The following is a 16,526-nucleotide window of genomic DNA, read 5'->3' as shown; positions in this document are numbered from 1 at the left end:
CACAGAACTTCTCAACTGTCATCCTAATAACGCAGATAATTTTGACGATCTGCGCTATATTTCTCATTATAAATGAAGACCAGCCTACAGCGGACATGTTCCTCCTGAAATTTATGACGCAATTCTGCGCAACGCCCACGACTTGCTTCACCGCATAATGGAGCACATCTGGTATCATGAGGAACAGCTGTCGCGCCACCGGAGCCCTGATTGGTTCAAGAATATTTTGTCTAGTCAGGTAACAGGAAATTGTGGTGCACTTTCGAGGCCTTGGAGTACGTTGCTAAAATTACGAATCCTCGAGCAAGCATTTTCCTGGCTCTCAAACTTACTTCGAAAAAGCTTTAAGGTAAACCACTGCAAGTTTTTTCCCTAACCGCTAGCAGCAACCGGCCACCTTTTCTTACAATACAAAAAAGTACATTTTTAAAATAAATGACCGCCTGTATTGCAGCTGTTGACGTCCGTAACTTGTCCTTACAGGAGGTTATGTACAGGGTTTGATTTATCGATGTAGGTGTGGCGATTAATCTGGTCGTAGGGAACCTAGTCTGGATATGCCCTTAATTTCCCTCCTTTGGTCTGTTTTGTACTATTACATTCGATACTAGTAAAAGTTTGAAATATTTACAATTCTATTTTATTTGAAGAAATGCTTGGTTTCATGTCTATATGACAGATTGTAAATTAAATGCAGAACATGCTTTTTGATAACGGCTAATTTCTGTAAGTTTGATGCCGTTGTAGTGCCCGCATACTAGTGTTCAAGTGTCAGCGAAATAAGGCCTGGTAAAGAATGAGCTTATTGCTTTTCATGAAGCAGTTCTCTTCAGCGCGATGTGAAATCTATGGCTTGCGATGTTTTCAGCGCAATGTGATTGGTGTGGTCATTCCATGACATACCTTCCGAAAATATAACGCCAAGTGACTTAAATTACTTAAACGAGAAGAAAGGGGTTAACCGAGGGGCCCGATTTTTGTTAGTCGTGTCATAAGAAGCCAACAAACACTGACACCAAGGACAACATAGGGGAGATTACTGGTACTTAATAAATGAAATAAAGAAACGTTAAATTAATGGAAAATGAAAGTGGGTGAAAAAACAACTTGCCGCAGGTGAGGAACAGTTCCACAACCTTCGACTTAACTATTTTAATTTCTTGAGAGTTATAATTGTACAGGAATGAGTTGTCCACATTTTTGTTATTTTTGGGAAGCACATCCTTCAATTTCTTCACGTTAACAGAAACTAAACTTGTACGACTCTCCCAGCAGCATGGAACATTCTGAGGCAGAGCTACCACGTCCGTCATCCGACCCCATGGATCTTCACTGACCATAGCCACACTTGTTCAATAAAAATGGGCCCATGCAGTGGCCACGGGTGGGCGTCCGAGTGAAGTTAATGCAATCGTGAAATACGACTGGTTGCGCAGGACGGAGCTGCCTAGCGCATCGCGCTGAAATTGCCTCCAACGTTCATATTTCATGGTTATCATTACACCAAGCTTCCCTGACTGATAACTCGCGCCTTCCGTAAGACAGCAGCAATATTGAGAGAGCACTCTCATTCACCGCTGCACATTGTGACGACGCTGCTGCGTGACTGTGGAATTGTTTTCTCCCATGGCTTGGGGCAAATTGCATTTCCGCGCATGAGAAGTGTTTGCAGGGCCGGCTGTTCAGTTGCGTCGATGTGTTCCGAGCCTGTTAGGTGATATATCGGCTGTGGCAGATGCGACACTTGCAGCAGCCGCTCGTGTGCGCAGATTCCATTTGGCGCTGCGGTTCCCGGCCCAAGCGGGTGGACGGACTATAGTGCAAGGAGAGCAAGCCGCCCGGTGGTGCGACCGTTTCCACTGGGAAGCGCGTTCTTGCCTTTCAGCGTGTCGTTACCAATTACTCTCGCTGCCTCGGCGAGCACGTGCTGGAGCCTGGTTGCTTCGTTTCTGTCTTCTCTTCTTTTTTTTTTTTTTTTTGAGTGTAGGCACGTGGAAGCTACCTCGTTTATAGCGCAGGACACCCATCCGAAGACAATTATCTCAAACGTTCTATGCGTAGTAAATGAAAGCAAAAGCATATTCAATAAAGAATTCATCTGGTTGTGTCGTTCCATTGCAGCAACATGCTGCTTCTCAGGAAAAGTCTTAACTCGAATACGCGCACTGGCGCGCCGTGGATTTCCATGAAGACTAGCATACTTCTGTTTGTTCATGTGGATGGCTCTCTTTCCGCTGAGCTCGAATGCTCGTAATTATATTGTGAAACCTCTCTAGGTAGTCCACGGTTATATTGAGTCAGAACTAGAAATAATTGGAGGTGGAAAGAGGACTCTTCGACATTGCCTCGCTGCGGAGTAATGAGCTTTCATCGATATGAGCACGAAGCATCGACTCCCTCTAAGAGCATGAAACTCGGGTTTAAACTATAATGAAACGTTGGAGAGCCGATTGTGATCATTACAATGGGGAAACAGGAATGCAACGTGAACAGGAATGCAATATACGTGCGAGGGGCGTTTTTCCATTTGGGAAACATGACTAAACACAGCGTCTATTCCACTTCCGCCGCAGGGCATACTATACCGTGCTTAGAGGCCCACGCTAACAGACTATATAGTTAATTAGAATTGGTATTTCCAAGATGCCGTAGTTTTCACTCATGCCTTAGTGTGTACTTTAAAATGTTCTGTTTCAATTTCAATGGCTTTCTTCAAAACACCTCAGACGCTAATTATTGCGGCTATTTCAGCTTTTATGTTCTGCCTGAAAAAGAAAAGTGAAAGCAAGCGATACTCTTAGGACTAGCCGGCGCGAATTCCTAGTGACACTCGTTTTTATATCCAACTAAGTCGGCAGTTACATTAAGCCTACATTCAAGCCTCAAATACGTTCACCTAGGTTGTGTTACAAATGTTGAATGTAGTTTTTCCAGGTCTTCCCTACGGTTCAAGGAGAAAGTGCACTGTTCCCAGCCAAGAACCTTGAAAGTATGCAATTTTACTGCATCCATGGGTGATAAATTGAGGCAAACAATTAGTTTCTCCCTGTTTTGGCCTTCTCGGGATTCTACGGAGGTGGTATAATGAACAAAGAAAATTTCAGTTATAAACTGCTGTGGTGAAGACCACTAGTATTAGGCAAATTTGTGTTAGAGTAACCGTCACAATCCACTTTGTTCGTAAGGGCGTCTTTTCTGACTGAGCATGATTGCGCTTAGGCGTGCTCAGCGTTAGCAATAGAAAAACTGCGATCGAAGCTGAGCCTGAATGCCTTACTGCCATCACAGCGGACGCAACTTGATTATCAAGGAGGCAGCGCTTGGTACGTGCGTGCCGTCCGCGATATTCTTTTATTTTAGACGACTGCGTTATTGTGCTTTTTCCTAGGTAGATGATTTTGGGTGCGCTTGCCGCGGCGCAGTTCTTTGCTACATTTAAATAATTCAGTTCACGCATAGTATTCCGCTGAGACGCCCGTATCAGCTTCAATTTTTATTGAACTTATTCTGCCAGAAGGTACGGCACCCGCTTATACTGTGCAAAAATAAATAAATGAATCCAAGAAACACTCTTGCCCTTTGAGTTTGCTCTTGGCCACGCCAGTGGCTTCGCCAGCTTCCTTCCGCCTTTTCGGCTCGGTGCTCCGTTTTCACCTAAACAACGGCGGTGTTGCAAGGGTAGCTTGACTCTTAGGAATTTCTTTACGGCCCCTGACCAGCGGGCGGTAATGATGGATACATATTTCTTTCGGAAACAATAAGCAGGAAAGGTATTTTGGCTTCGGCCGTCGCCCAAAGACCCGGAGAGCTGAAATATGGCAGGTGCCGAAACACGGTGCCCAACTGGCCACTGCGGAAAAGTTTAGAAATGCGCCTACTGTTGAGAAGCATATTTAAGGGAGCTACTGTATTTAATATAACGCAAAACTATTCCAATCTATTTTTATTGAAATCTCTGGACGTCCAATTTACATCACCGTCGACGCAAGCATCGCACGGTGACATTCAGTATTGTTTGAACAGCCCAATGAAACGCTCTGCTCATTTGTAGGAGGTCACTTTCATTTGCTTTCAAAGCGAATCGCAATGCTTACCTTGACAGATTTTTCTTATCGAATTAGCTTACCGGAGACGAGGAGCACGAAGAAGTGGAGAGGGTTTCGGTGGGTTTCCTTGCTTAGCTTTCGGTGACTGGTAGAATGGTAGAAAATCGCGGCGACGTGCAACGGAAGGGCGAAAATGCCGCTAAAACGTATTCTCAGCGAAGAAAAGTTAACAGAGCGATGTAGTGTACGTGCCGAAAGCGCTTGACAATGTTACTTACCACGCAAAACATCTTATTGCAGTAGCAACGATATGGACACTCCAGGCGCATTTTTGCATTCGGCGTCGCCGTCGCCGTCGCCGTGATGTTGCGTATAAAGCCGTAGGGCGATAACTCGGTCGCCGCGCGCCGAATGCTGTACGTGCGAGTGAAAGCACGCGAGGGGAGCTGACGATCGCGGCTCAATCTGGCGCGCGCGAGGGAAGAAAGCGAAGAGCAAACGCGTCGTCATCCGTCGCGCGAAACGCCGTGGTTGGATGGGAGGCAGGCAGGGAGTGAGAGGGGGCGGCGTTCTGCTTCGGCAGCAAATGCGTGTTTCGAGACAGAGCGCAAGGGCAACTGATGATCCCGGCTCAATCTCTCGGTAGCGCGGGAGGGATGGGGGTGGCTTCTACTCCGCAAACAACTGCGCACTTTGCGCGGCCGCGCGCGGTCGCACCCGTCGTACCTTCAATGCGATCTGCAGACGGCTCATACCTTTGTGCGTGCTGTGTTCTCGCCGCTCAGTTTGCGTTGAAGCGATAGACAGTACTGTTATGATCGACCTGTCAAGTGTGAGAAACGTTCAGGTGTGCGTTCACACGACGAGATGATTTCCCTCGTCCCAAAAAAGGCTGTTAGGATAAGCCTGGACTTTGACCTCCGAAGCGTGGGAAGATTCAAGCGGGCGTTCCCATGTCGACGTAATTGACCTGTTCCCCGAGAAAGCGTCACCCCTTTATGCCCTGAGCAAACACAAAGGGGAGAACCTAGAGGACAAGACACGAAAGGGGAGAACTCGTCGACTTCACAACCTGACACAGGCACTGATACTTCCACAAGTTCCCCAAGTTTTCCGAGAAGACACTGACTACTACAAGACGGTGAAGGGCTGTTTGAGGCCGTCCTGGCCCTTGTGTTAATCAGAACCACTCGAGACTCGGATAGAGTCACAACCATGTACCAATGAATTGAATATGTTATTTTCTATTTTTTCAACATCAAGATGCCCGCCTTCCTCGTCGTCTCTTGATTCTTGCGGTGACGACCCACCTCACCCGGTCGAGATATTATCAGCACGAAGGTCACTTCACTCGCTGCTGCTGACGCACTTCCTCACACGAGCGTTCGGCAGCGAGTGTCCGCGCTCATCGAGTGGGATGTGTTCATGTCAGCCTGTGCGAACTGACACCGTGCTTGCTAATTCAATTAGTAAGCGAACGTTTCCAAGTTTATACGGCCGATAACGTTACTATCCTTACATCGAATAGCTGTCTACTAATTTGTTGTCGCAATCGACGCTCAGCCTCTCGGGCGAAACTGATAATTTTTTATTATATGCACATGCATCCATTTTCCCCGGCAGCTCCGGGCAGTCACTGTCAGAGCAATCGGTTGGTCGCCATTTTCTATTCATTTCGAAACGGGCAGTCTGCTGCTATTAAAAAAAAAACAGTTTTGTTCGGTATAACAATGTATGTTTAATGCGTACGCGGCACTTTGACGTGTAGAGTTTTCGCGGTCTTGTGACGTCGCGTGACATACAGGGTAAGTGAGCGCAGCCCGAGAACTTTTGACCAATCATAGAGGGCTTACACTGAAAAGGCGTAAAATCGGAAATAACTATTTTCTTTTTTGGTCTAATCATGCATGATAAGTGCGTACACGCTATATCAGATGAATGTTTGCAGTTTTCCTTACGCCGCTAGACATGCAAGCGAAGTGGAGTTGCCCGAATACATTTTGACCAATCGGGGAGGGCTGGCTGCAGCAATGGAATAGCTTTACGTTATAGCGCACTATATTAGGAGTCCTGAGATCAGAGTGAATGGTAGCCTGGCATACTCATCTTCACTTGGAAAAGTTTCATGGCTGGTAGCCGGACTACACGGCGGACAAGGCTTTGGTGAAGCCTTGATTGTTACCTCTGATAACAGATCACTGGCATTTTGTACACAACATACCAGAGCAATTACATGAAACGGTTTAGGCGTGCTTCATGTAAGAATTGCTTCAGTGGCTTGTAAAACGCGTCGTCTATGTGTTAATATCACTGAGGGCGTTGTCTTTCGGACCTCGGTGCTGGTAGTCCGTTTCCCGACAGCCAGCGGTCACTGCCGCCGAATACATAATATCGCCAGATAATTGCAGTGGCTGTGATCGTGCCTCTGCACCCAACGTAATCTGTTTGCGCAATAGGAGGCCTTCTGAAGCCTCTCATGTTTCAACGTATACGCTGTGTCGCGGTCACTTTCTTCCGGTGCTGCACTGTGGTGAGCGAGTCAGTGCAGACGTGAACTGCAATAACATGGAGCCGGGTATATTTTGCTGTAATTGGTTGTCGTGCATGACGTGCGTAGCCATCAGACCACGTAGTAATGGACCTGGCGTTTTCCGTACTGCAGTTGCAAGCGACTTCAATCCCAGGATGCGTAGGGCTAACAAGGGTGTCTCGGCATCCTCGTATATCAACAGCTGCGTCGTTGTTTAGAGCGTGCAGTGTCACTGAGAGCACGATGTCTGTGGTGATCGTGACGGTTGACCCCATATGTTCACCACCGTTGCGCATGTAGTGGTCGCACTGCATTAACGTTTCAATACGTTCAAAAATGATCTTCTTCTTCAACAGCGCAAAGGACAAGGACCAGTGCGCATACGTAGCGCCGTGTCTTAAAAAGTGAGTCTCCCGTACCGAGAAGTTTGCCTTCCTCATGCTTGTAGCAAAGGAGGCGTCTTGCGCCCTTCTTCGACGGTGCTCAGTATCGAAGGTGTGTGTGTCCACTCCCGACTAGACCATCACTCTGTCTCAGAGCAACTCGAGGGAAATTGAACGGCAGCGGCGAAAGGGCATTCGAGCCCTCGGGGTTGGCTGCACCTCCTGAAGTGCTGCTGCGTAGCCTCGGGCTACGTGCACCAATCAGGTGCTCATTTTGTCCCTTGATCTCTGCTGAAGGCTGGCCGCCCTTGCTGCCAAAGCGCAGATTCGCTCTTGTTCACGCCAGCTGAAGACGGACAAACAGTAATCACGGCGCCTCTCCAACAAGGAGCGCGTGTCGGTGCCCTGACGTTTCGAATGCCATTCCCGAGGCCGCATGATTAGCACGCGGTCACATGGGAGCGCCGCTCATTTTGATTCATGCTGCTCGCGTCGCGATGGCGTCGCGACGCGACGCCATCGCAGCTGTCTCCGCGTGCCCTGCCCGCTGCCGTCCAAATCCCCTTGTTCTCTGGCGCACCGTGATTGCAAGAACTGTGCGCCTTCTTTTCTTCATTAGTATCATCATTATTATTCTTTTTACCGTTCGTCTCGTTTATTGTCCGAAAGATTATACTCTCACGACGGCACGCATGTACAGCACCTGCGCTCATTCCGATTCCCCCGCTCCCTCCTGTCTCTGTCCTGTGGACTGAATTTTTATGTGAGGACGTGTTCTGAAATGAAGGGCAACTGAATATAGCTTCGCCTCCGGAACGGCTAATGCAAGCGCTGTTTCTATTTATTGCGTTGCCTGTGAACTGTCAAAGCTATTCGTGAAGCACTTGGAATGGGAGTGTATGGCTGATGCTTGAGTATTCTGTAAGTCCGCAAGTACAATGTGATGCCCTAGCTTGCAGTTTTTTGTTACATCGCGAGCGTATTCTTTGTTGGCGGTGGTGTGCGTTGACGTCTGGCACGATTACTGAATACAAACGGACTAAAGGCTGTCCGCGATAAAGCGCTAGTAAATTTAATGATTTCCGCGACTCCTTTTCGTAATCTTTCGCTTCCCTTAGCGCATGGTAGCCAACAGGGCTCAGTCTTGGTTAACCTCCATGCCTTTCATTTATCCTCGCCTCCCTCTCTGGGCAGTTGTTAGGGAAAGCTGTGCTCTTGTGTCCCCATTTAGGCCCATCTTGTTCCAAACGCAAGCCTCGTTTATTTAACTGAATGCTAGACTGAAGCTTTCTCCCGCAGAAGCTTTCACGTCCATGCAACGTCGTGTTGATTGTAGCAGAGACAACGCCGACAAATCAAGTGACTCATTTTGGCGGCTACATGTCGCAAATATCGTGCAGGTTTATTGCGATACTAATATTTGACGCTTACATGTCGACGTACACACACACAAAAAAAGGCGTTATCGTTTAGCAGGAGACGGGAAATACTGTATAGACTCGCGTAAGAGCCTTTTTTTTTCTTTTATTGATATGATATAAGGAGATGTTGGCGCACAGTTTAAGGCGCCAGCTACTCCTCATCTCTTGAGTGGTTCCGTCATACATCGTATAGGGTTCAAGGTTACATATCAAATAGTCTTTTCACGCAAGCATCAGGACTTATCACGCAACGTTTCCACAGGAAGACTATGACGTAAGGAATACATGGTACATACAATATACAATGTAAATGTCTCCCCACTTATGTAGGTGAAAGTCTCGAAAGTACTAAAGATATTGTCGCCTAATAACACATTGTCTAGCCAGCGGGTGGTACATACATCGTGTAAATGCATTATCACATACAGTCACAACAGAACAGTCAACATAACATAATTCACAAACAGATGGATATATACAGTGACAATGAAGTGAAGGGAACAATGCAAGCGCTAATAACGTCCAGCAATGCCGCTGTCTTCAAGAAAAGTCTTCAGTGCTTTTAAAGCACTCTTCTGCAAGGCTGTTGTTGGCCAAGGGCCCAAAAGTTTCCTTAAACTGAAAGGCCTGCGGTCTAATTTAATTATCGCTGATTTAAGTCGGCTTCTTGGTGTGTCGTGATGTGGGCAATCTAGAAGGAGGTGATATATATCTTCGTCCACACATCCACAATCACATTCGGAGGTTTCCGCACGGCCAATTCTGTGTAAGAAATGCTTTGTGTAGGCAGTGCCTAGCCTTAATCGATGAATAAGGGTTTCCATAGTTCTATCTAATGACAATGAAAATTTGAATTCAATAAATGGATCAATATGATATAAGTCCGAGCTCTTAGAATTCTGGTCAAACCAAGTGTTTCTAGACATTTTGAGAGACGTTGTCCTTATAATGCAGCGTAATTCATCCTTTGATATTGGGAGCGGAGCCGTATCATCTTTGAGGTGCGCTTGTCGTGCTGCTTCATCGGCTGCTGTGTTGCCAGGAATGTCGCAATGCCCTGGTATCCACTGGAATGCTATTGAATGTTTCGCTTCGCTTGCTTTTGTGAGGTTTTTAAGTGTTTCATATATTATGCTGTCACTGAATGTTTTCCCCTTTGTGTTGCAGATTGATGTTAGAGCCGCCTGTGAATCGCTGAAAATTACCCATTTTTGCGCATCTCTTACTGACAATATAAATTTTATCGCACATAGGATTGCGAACAGTTCAGCCGTTGTGGACGAAGTCGCACGAGATAACTTAATGATTCTTGTTTGTTGAGGTGCGGTATAATGAATGATTAAGATGAAGAGGTTGCTGTACTGGAGCCATCTGTATAGACGTGTGTGTATCCTGAATACCGCATATATATCTGGTATAGTGCTAGTTGTTGAGCAGCTCGAATGAACATGTCTTTTTTGCTGAATATCCCATCTACTGACAATTCGATTTTTGGAACTGTAAGCAGCCATGGAGGATATCCGACGTCTGAGTTCCAAAATTCATTTCTTGGCAATATGTGAAGATTTTCTTGAATTTCTACATGAACATAACTTCTATCTCGTTTCATTATGTCTAGAGCCAATGGGTGGTTTTTATGCTGGGTTTGAAGACGGAAATAATGCCGGCATGTTTCTGTAGTTGGCATAACTGGAAATGGTGACTGGCGAGCCTTAGCTATTACAAGAGAACTAGAAGTCGCTCGTGGAACTCCTAGGCATAGGCGTAGTCCTCTAGCTAAAAGTCTTTGAAGTCGCTCTTCTGACGTGTGGGAAAGTCCGTGTAAGATGGGCGCGGAATACGCAACTCTTTGTCGTATTAATGCATTGTGAACAGTCAGCATGGACGATACTGATTCGCCCCATGATGTGCCTGCAAGTCTGCGAAGTACAGTCACTATGGCATTCACTTCGTTTTCGAGTTTTTTTTTTTTATGTGGGGTGCCCAGAATAGTTGCCTATCAAGTATTATGCCTAGAAATCGATGCTGTGTGACAATCATTAGAGGGTGTCCTTCCAGATTAAGAGTGAAATTTTTTAAGTGCCTTCGAGTGAAGGGCAATACAGCTGTCTTTGCGTGTGATAGTACCATTCCTCTCTCTCTCAAAAATTTGTTGATTATATTTATGCCGTCTTCCAATGCCATTTGAAGTAGTTGAGCATTAGACCCAGATGTCCAAATACACACATCATCTGCATACAGTGAAAACTTTAACTGTGGTGGCAGCCTTCTTGTTAAATTAGCCATGACGCAGTTAAAAAGGAAGGGGCTGAGTACGCTTCCCTGTGGTACTCCCTGTTTGACAACATGTTCAGCACTCTTCCCTTCACCCGTCTGAACAAATATTTTGCGACCTCATAGAAATTCAGACATCCATCGCAAGGACCTGCCAGACAGCCCAAGTTCCAACATGCTTAGCAAAACATGAACGTGACTAACAGTGTCAAATGCCGTCTTGATGTCTAGGAATACTGCTATACTCATGTTCCCACGTGCACGCTCGTGCTCCACACAGGTTACTATATCTAATATTGCATCCATTGTGCATCTATGTTTTCTAAAACCTAATAAGTAGTTGGACAGCACATTCGTTTCATTACACCACCATTGAAGTCGCGCGTCAATCATTTTCTCCATTACTTTGCATAAACTTGTCAAACTAACAGGGCGGAAGGATTCAAGGCACAAGGGCGTCTTACCAGGTTTTAAAATTGGTATGATTCGAGCGACTTTCCAAGAGTCAGGTACAGTATGTACCTGTCAGTCCGAGGTTTCTTAGCATATTGTACGTAATGGCGTCCGGCCCAGCAGCGGACTTTTGGCGACATGATGCAATTGCACATTGAAGCTCGCTTAATGTGAAAGTATGATCTAATTGAGGATGTTGGGTCCAGTAGCAAGCAGTAATTTTTCGCTTAGCCAACACTACTGAAACATCAAATTCTGCACATTGCGATGAAAAGCAGGTCTCGAAATAAGCTCACAAAATTCATCTGCAACTATTATTTCACACGTGTCCCGAGCCACAGCGACAGCACGAAATGGGAAGCTCTGTGTTACAGGTCCGCTTAAAGAACGAATTACTAGAAAAATTCGTGGGACAGCCGTGTGAGGAGACAGCGTGCCGCAGAGATCGCGCCAGCGCCGTTTGCCTAAATTTTCCATTCGTCTGCGGATTACATTGTGTATTTTCTGAGCGTTTCTGTATGCTTCTAAACATCCGCTCCGTCGGTAAGCTCTTTCGGATCGACGTCGGATGGCTCTTAGGTGTTCTTATTCTCCGTCAACTGCAGCATAATATTTTGGAATTGGGACCTTCTTTGTGCATATGTTCATATTGTCCTGCAAAAATTCTGTAAATTTTTCCACTGTTGCATGTTGATTAATTTGATCCGTTAGGCGGTACCGAAAAGCTTGCCAGTTGGTTAGTCTGCTGTAACGGCTGATATCACTGTGCATGCTAGGGTGGTAAACAAGGATGGGAAAATGATCACTTCCGCGCGTTTCCATATCTGTTGTCCATCCCACACCATTCACTAGATCATGTGAACACAGGGTAACATCTATGCAGCTTGAGTAATTATATCCACGAAGGAATGTTGGCGACCCATCGTTTAAAACAATCAAGTTGCATTTATCTATGGCGCACTCAATAACGTTACCCCGTGCATCACAATGATCACTGCCCCAGATGGTGTTGTGTGCATTGAAGTCGCCACATATAAATACATTAGATTGAGCTACTTTGAAGATATCCACTAGCGCTTCTACTGAAATCCGGTTTGAAGGTTGTAGATATAGATTAATCACTGTTATACAGAGCTTGCCAAAGGATACTTTACATGCGATGAATTCCGGGAAGTCTGAATCACTGGACTGAATTTGATAAGATGGTAGGTCCTTTCTGACGCACAGGAGCACTCTGCTAACAGCACCTTGACGAGAAGTCTTGTATATCACATAATTTGAGAGGCGAAAGTCGTCATTGATTCCCGCCTCTTGAATGCAAAGTATTGGGAAGTTGTATTGCACAAGCAGTTTACGAAAGTCAGCACCCTTCCATCGAAGACTGTTGGCATTCCACTGAAATATGGAGACATTTTTGTAACGGTTATTCATGCTCTGCCTGCCGCAGTTTCGGCCCGGATTGTTGACACAATAGTGCTTCTAGAAGCAACAAGGCTTTCACTTCTGGTAGGTTGTTTGCTTCCGGCAGAGCAGACAGGATTGCCTTAAGAGCTGCGAAAAGCATTGGCAAAATCAGTTGTGTCACCGATGCTGTGGTATGTTCGCTATTAGCTGGTGTTACTTCTGCAGTAGATGAGTAAGGTCGCTGAGAGAAATGTGTGCGAGTACTGGAGCTTTCTTGTGTATTACTTTCTGCCTGTTGTCGTCTGGGTTTCCGTAGCACTGATGCATAAGACTGGGCACTTGACTGTGATCCTCTTGATTGGTCTCTTGTTTGCACTGTTGGTGGTTCTCTAGAGGAGGAACAGCTTGTTGATGCTCTTGGCTGTGGTGGTTCCGGTGCCCGCTGAGGTGGGTGATCTGGCACTGGATGAACAATCTCAAGGTTTGGGGCGGGTTCATTGCGTCGCGGTTGTCTCCCATGGATTAATTCATGTCGACGCATTTGTGCCGCTGCTTTTTTCTGAGGGCAGCCTGAGAAGGAGGCGGCATGGTTCCCCGCACAGTTTGCACATTTAGGTTGAAGAAGTGACTTGCACTCCTTGTGGTCATGATCTTCTGAGCAGATTTTGCATCGACGTGTGCTGCTGCAGGTTTTCGCCATGTGCCCAAATCTCTGGCAGTTATAGCAGCGAAGTGCTGGTCCTAGGTATTCCTCGACAGGGTGACTGGTGAAACCCAAGTAAATTCTTCCTGGAATAGGGCGATCGTCTCTGAAAGTCAGAATTACCGTGTGAAGTGGACGTGACTGTACTGCTCCATCTTCTTGGCGGGAATATCTTATCTGTCTGCGTGCCGATATAACTCCTGCGTCTTTCAAGAAGTCTAGGAGTTGTTCGTCTGTATACTGCAGAGGCACATGTTTTACTTTCCCAACGTTTCGCGTGTATGACTCGGGGACGAAGGGCTTGACTTCCAGGCCGCCTACACTTAAGAGCATCAAAAGGCGTTTCGCCGACGCTAAGGAAGCAACGCTGACACTGAAGCTTCCATCTCTGTTCGTCCTGAAAGACTGTACTTTTTCTTTGGCAGCGGAAACTATTTCGGCAGACACTCGGTTTGGGTTTACTTGCCAAAAAGTAGTACCTTCACTTGTTGGGCGAAAGACAACCGGAATGCCTTCGGCTCGCTTTTTCTTGTACGTGACCAAAGTAAATGGTGCATCTTCACCCATCTCTTCTTCATCACTTAGCTCATAATTCGATGTTGTGTCATCGTACTTGCTGTCTTCTAGGCGAGGCTTCTTGCTCTCGGCTTCACCGTCAGCCATTATTCCTGAATTCGCTGAAGTTGATTCCGAGTTGTGGAGAACCAAACGTGCCGGCTTTATGAAGCTTTGTGACGCTTGCAAGGCCCCAGGCTTTTCATTACGGCCCGTAGCATCATTCATATGGCTTGTTACGTTTGGACGAGCATAAGGCTCGTGACGATGTTCTTGGCTTCCGACCACCGTAGCGGCAGGGTAATAGCCAGGTTCTCAAAACAGAAATGTCGTACCTGTAAGGCGCCTGGCTCGTTGAATCTTCGCCCGACGTCGTGTAAATCAATCGTCGTCAATGGTAGCCGTAAATGTCCAAAAACCAGAAAACTCAGAGCACCGCACAAAAACAGCGACCGAACAGATACACCTCTTCTTCTTCTCCCCGCGTAAGAGCCTTATCCGTATAAGGGCCGCACCGCCAACTTGGCAGCCCAAAATTTGGAGAGAGAAAAAATTCTAACGGAAAAACAATCGCATTCGGTGCCCCGATGCTGAGCGTGCGCATCGGCGAATTTTCGCGCGCTGTGTGCTTCCGTGTGCCGCTGCTAGATGGCGAGAGCTGCGCGTTGCCCTCTGGTGCATCTGGGGATCCGCGGTGTGCACAAGTCGCGATTATAAGAAGAATAACAAAACTATTATGAAAAGATGAACATTCGCTTTTGTAGTGGTGGGCGGGCATGGACGATTACAACGGATTTCATACTCGTAGTCAGGAAAAATTAGACCAAAAGGTTCAGTCACATGTAAGGGCCGCACTCGTCAAAACTGTGAAAAAAAAAGTGCGGCCCTTACACGAGTCTGTACGGTATTATGGAGGTCTAGAAAAAAAAATGTATTGATACAGATCTCGAGGGTAGTATCCGAAACGAAAAATTTTTGAGCCTAATTTTTTGTAACAATAGAGCCTCTGGCATGCAATTAATGTTACATTTCCAGATCACCACGGCTCTCATGACGTTAATATCATCGGTCATTCTCCATTTGAATTTCCTGTCATTTAGGCGTCCCCGAGCCAGGATCGCACAGAAATTATTTTTGGCGATAATTAAAGGCATTGCAGTGTGTTGCGTTCAGAAATACGCATTTACTAAAGTCAAAATAACTACAAAATCTAGCCCATCGATTGCGGTGATAGCGCATATGCGTGACATCCCCGATACTCAAAAGAGAGGCTCTTTTTTAGCAATAAGAGAATGTAAGGATCTTGAGCCATTTATTGGCAATAGTATTTAACTTCCCATTTTCTCCACTGCCGTTTATTTACAAATATTTCCTGCATACTTATATTTATATAAAGTCGTCCTATTTTTATTTGTGAATTCCTTAGTTAACTGCTATCGTTTGGTTGTTGCTTATGTCTGGATGTTTAGCTTTGTTTTCACTTACACATTGGCAATTATTATTCTTACTACATATTTAACACCCTTTCTCGATTATGTTAGTCACGATATCTTTACTCTACCTCAAATTGACATACGAATCATTCATTTTGTATGCGTCCTCCTGGTATAACCCCACCGGGGGTCGAAGTATGTACTAATAAATAAATAAAACGAAATGAACCCATTTTGTACACAGTGATGGTATCTTTAAAAAAAGGTCCCAGTTTCGCCCAAAAGGCGAAGCTTCGACTGCGATAGCAAATTAGCAGACAGCTTTACGATGTAAGCATAGTAGTTTTATCGGCCGTATAAACTTGGAAACGTTCGCTTACTAATTGAATTAGCAAGCACGGTGTCAACGCGCACATGCAAACATGAACACATCACACTCGATGACCGCGGACACTCGATGTCAAAACGTTGGCGTGACCAAGCGCGGCAGCAGCGGCGAGCGAAGTGACCTTCGTGCTGTCTATCGCTTCAATGCAAACTGAGCGCCGAGAACACACAGCACGCACAAAGCTACGAGTCGTCGAAGCATCTAGACAACGCAGATCGTTCTCAAGATGCGGTCGCGCGACCGCGCGCAGCTGCCGCATGCACAGTTGCAGCCGGGGTAAAACGCCGCGCCCCCTCCCTCACCTCCCGCAGGCGCCTCGCAACAATGGGTGCCTCCCGCACGAGGGAAGACGGCGCGCGTCCTGCTCGCTTTCTTCCGTGTCTCGCCGGCGAGATTCAGCAGAGTTCGTTGGCTCCCTTCGCATGCTTTCACTCGCACATACAGCATAGGGCGCGCGGCGACGATGTTATCGCCCTTAGACTTCATGCAGAACATCACGGCCACGGCGACGGCGCAAATGCGCCTGGAGGGCCCATATGATTGCTATCGCAATACAACACTTGTTCAAGCTTCACTTCGACGCCGGATGTGATGTATGCGTAGTGTTATCGTTTTAAAGTTTTGGCCATAAATCATTGCTCCTATGTTATTACATCCCCAAATTAACTATTACCGCATTCACATTCATCACATCTGCGCTCATTACCGTCGAGCTTTCCTGCGCGAAAGAGAATATAAGGTAACAACAACAATAACAACAAAATTCGCAACCAAACGTGCTAGCTGGGCGCTCGTGTGCTGCAATCTTCTGCCTGCTGCTCATTCTCGGCTCTATGATTATTTGCGAACTAAAATTACGATGGCGCTTATCCGTCACATTTTGAGTGCATTCAATCAGCGCGATGTTCCTCCGAAGTTTTACCTGCTGCCGGCAGA

The 16,526-nt window shown here is 46.3% G+C and overlaps 1 protein-coding gene across 2 annotated transcripts in view; it reads left to right on the top strand.

Moving 5' to 3' along the window:
• The window catches only part of LOC142586075 (GTPase-activating Rap/Ran-GAP domain-like protein 3), a 567,772-nt gene that overhangs the window by 47,904 nt on the left and 503,342 nt on the right, over positions 1-16,526 (top strand). The window lies entirely within an intron of this gene.

This window comes from Dermacentor variabilis, chromosome 1 (assembly GCF_050947875.1).
Source record: "Dermacentor variabilis isolate Ectoservices chromosome 1, ASM5094787v1, whole genome shotgun sequence".
In the NCBI taxonomy this organism is placed as follows: Eukaryota; Metazoa; Arthropoda; class Arachnida; order Ixodida; family Ixodidae; genus Dermacentor; species Dermacentor variabilis.
The sequence above is the reverse complement of the archived record's forward strand: the minus strand, read 5'-3'. Positions and strand labels throughout refer to the sequence as shown.